The sequence below is a fragment of the Desmodus rotundus genome, chromosome 4, assembly GCF_022682495.2.
Source record: "Desmodus rotundus isolate HL8 chromosome 4, HLdesRot8A.1, whole genome shotgun sequence".
NCBI classification, from domain to species: Eukaryota; Metazoa; Chordata; class Mammalia; order Chiroptera; family Phyllostomidae; genus Desmodus; species Desmodus rotundus.
In genome coordinates, this window is record NC_071390.1 from 160,176,560 (window position 1) to 160,180,724 (window position 4,165).

Below are 4,165 nucleotides of genomic sequence, written 5' to 3' on the forward strand. Positions count from 1 at the left end.
AACTGTGTGTAATGCGTTGTGAACTGACAACTCATCCTAATGTGTAGTTAAATATGGAAAACAAAAGAAAACAAAACTGAGACACTGGTCTCTCTTCTCCTGATGTTGTTTCAGATGTATTATAACCAGTGCCTCCTGCTGAGAACATCCTGTAGGGCACTTTGTGATGCGATAGTGTAATGCAGATATAAGCCGCTAGAGTTAGCTAACGGGGCTGGCCTGGAGTGGTAAAAGGTGAACTATCCGATGCTGAACATCCCTGCCCGCCTGCTACTCTGCTAGCCACTTGCTCTGTGGTCCATGCTTGGCTTATGAACTCTGAGTAAGGTTGCCCATTGATGGGGCCAGTGGTGAACATGGAAAATGATAGGTTCAGTACTTGCTGGGAACAGGGACCGAGCTCTTTGGCCACAGAGAATGCTATAATGATTTTCTCATGTATTGTGTAGTGTAAATTGACAGGTATTTAATTTTTGGTATCAGTATTTAAAAATTTTGCAATAATCCTTTCAGCACTAATAAATATAAATAAAAATGCATTTTTGATGAAATCCCAAGGCACTGAATGTTATAACAGGCAACCCACACAACAGTGTAACCACTGAATGTGACACCTGCACAAAATATTTTTGGCATTTACCCTCTACTGTGGAGATAGTACTGATGCTGCCAATCATGTGGCATCCAGAAGAAACAAAGAGGATGATGCAGCATCAGTGCTGAGCTCACAAGTTACATTGTGTCCCCCAAAAGATTTAAACCTAAGGTATTTTTACATTATGAAAAAAATAACTTTTCCGCTGGATCAGAAACTGTTCTTCTAAGTATAATTTGGTAATTTACAATTCCAAGTTTCTTATGCATATATAACAAGTTGAGTGATGTGTATTAATGTATTTACATTATTTGAATATACTTTTAGTTACTAAATAGTACCAATTTCCTATCAATGTCATTAGATTCTTTAAACTGAACATATGTTAACTAAATTCAAACAATAATTTATTTTTAATTCAATTAAAAGATATTTAAATTTTATTCTGTTGAAGATGAAGCATCTGTTGTTATTGCTAATATGCTTATGCATTCTGTTAAAATTATTCGCTTTAACAGTAAAAATAAGAATCCACTTTTTGCCCTGGCTAGTGTGGCTCAGTTTGTTGGAGCATTGTCCCTAAACTAAAAGGTCGCAGATTGGATTCCTAGTAAGGGCGCATACCTGGGTTGAGGGTTCGATCCCCTGTAAGGGTACATACGAGAAGCAACAGATTAATGTTTCTCTCCTTCCTTTCCCCTCTCTCTAAAATCAATAGGCATGTCATTCATTGGGTGAGGATAAAAAAAACATTTTTTGTTTGAAGAAGTTATCATCATAAAAATTATGTCCTTAATAAATTAAGAACCTATGGAGCAGAAATGTACTGTGACTTGGTTGGGGTGTACACATAATTCATAATTGTCTCCAAACAACATGTGATATACTACCAATCAAAACAGAAACTGTAGTTGTCTAAATTCACAACTATTATAATACTGTACACACAGTAACTTTACATTTTTGAAACAAAGATGATGTTGAATATGCCTTCATGAAAACATGTGCTTTCTTTGCTATCTGTCATCAATTAGGGTTTAGAAATGTTTGCCACTTAGAACTTCTAAGCAGAATCTAGAAGAACTTACAGAACCTCAGTGTTCTGTGGTGATAGTGCACATTTTAAGGAATCTTTTAAATTTGGTTTGCACTTCGGTCAAAATCAGTTGGAGACCTTTATTGAAATATTCAATAAATCAGTTGCTGTGAATTGTTAAAAACAGAACTTTCAAACAAAAACATTGAAATTTGTCCCTAAAACATCAAGACAGAAACTAAAAATTAATTGGTGATTACTGAAATCACATATAATGTTTATTTTTGAAATTCATAATTGCAGTTTAGATATAAACCTGTGGAATGTATCTTTGACGGATGACACTCTTATGTTTAATTGGAGACATTTATATTCTGCATAATTATGGAATAAAGTTGAAAAATCCTATAATTTTTCCAATGTAATTTTGATAAAAATTTATTGAATGAGTTCTTCTTATAAAATATATTTGTCAAAGAAATTTAATCTTAGTGGAGGCAAATAATTTTAATTATGAATATTTTGGGGCAATGCATTTACACATTGTAATATACAAGTAGAATTTAGAATAACTTTCATTGAGCATATTGGCTCTCCGTGGACAGGTGCTTCAGCACTTGCAGAGAGTAGAGTTGTGGATGCTCTACCTTCCTTCAAGAAAAACTGCTACAAGTAGTATAGCTGTTTCATAGCTCCAGCTGCCATGCCTATGGATCTGGTGTGCATTTTATGCTGAAGCATTTCCCTCTGGGATAAACCCCGCTGTGACAGATTCAACTGTGTCTCCCAAAATTCATATGTTGAAGCCCTTATACTGTATTTGGAGATAGAGCTGCTAAGAATGTAATCAAGGTTAACAGGTCATAAAGGTGAGGCCCTCATCCAATAAGGATTAGTGTCCTTATAAAAAGAGACAGCAGAGAACTTGCTTGCTCTCTCTCCCACTGCCATGCGAGAACAAAGCCAGGTGATGGCTGTCTGCAGGCCAGGATGAGAGCTCTCCCCAGGAGTCAGATTGGCTGGCACCTTGAGCTTGGACTTATCAGCATCCAGAACTGTAAGAAATACATTTCTATTGTTTAAGCCACTTGGTGTGTGGTATTCTGTTATAGCAGCCTGAGAAGACTATGACGACAGCCAATAACTGAGCCTGGTGAAGTACTACAGCTGGGTCCTTTCTCCCCAAAACAGGATTCCTCTAATGGGCATCTTTGCTTGGAGATTCCCCAGCTAGACTTCCTCAGAGCTGTATTCTTCATGCACTATACTCCTTGCTTCCATCTCTCCTTTCTCAGGTGTCAGACCTGCATCATGATGTGGAGACACTCCCTGTCTACTCCTGGTCTTCCTCTGTTTTATCCTCCATACATGTCTTTCACATATGACTCAAAAACTTGGCATCTTTTTTCTAGGCTGGGCCAAACTAGCACAAAAGTCAAGTGAAATTGATAACAATTTCAAAAATTTTCATCATCAGTTTCAACTTTGAAGTATATTCCAGGTATTTATACATAAGCAAATAGAATATAAAAACCATATTGAAAAAAATGCTGTTTTGAAAAGTAGAACATTAGAAAGATAAAGCTGAGAAAATTATTGAATTATTTGATCATGTACTAAGAATATTTATCTGCTGTTTTATTTAAATGTTTTTATTTTATTTCTAAAAATAGTTTTTAAGCAGAAGTATTACATAAATCTAATATAATATACAATTTCATTAAAAAGTAAGTATTTCAAAAAGTATCTAACTTTAGCTATGGTTGGTGTGGCTCAGTGGATTGAGCGCCAGCCTGTGGATTGAAAGATCATCAGTTCGATTCCCAGTCAGGGCACATGCCTGAGTTGCAGGCCAGGTCCCCATTTGGGGACGTTAGAGAGGCAACCAATCAATGTTTCTTTCCCTGTCCTTCTCCCTCCCTTCCCCCTCTCTAAAAATAAATAAATAAAATCTTTTTAAAAAAGTATCTAACTTTAATTATTTTAGCACTCTGTTTTAGAACTCAAAAGCATTTGGTTTAGACAATAAATGATATAATCCCACTATCTTTAGGGTATAACCATGATCACATTGATGATTTATGTTAAAGGAGCTATGAAGTCTTTAAAGTGATATACCAGTCAGGATAAGTCAGGTTGTTATGTTGCAAAATATACCTTTAATATTGTAAGGGTTTTAAACAATAAGCAGTGGCCTGTTTTGTAACTCAGAATAATTTCTTCTTATCCCTCCTTTCCTCCTTAATACTATTTTTTCCTTACATTCTACAATTATGAATCCAGCTTCTGTTCATTACCTGCATTCTGAGCTGTAGAATCAGCAATCTACAGGAACTTTGCACAACAAATCTTCCAAAATATTTTTTAAAAAAAGCTTCTACAAGGAACTTTCTACAACAAATCTCCCAAAATATAAACATTAAAAAGCTTCTAAGGCACTATGTGATTTAAATACCTGAAATGGAATTAGAGAGAATTAATTACAATTTATTTAAAAATATTTATTGACAAGCTACTATATGTCAGACATTATA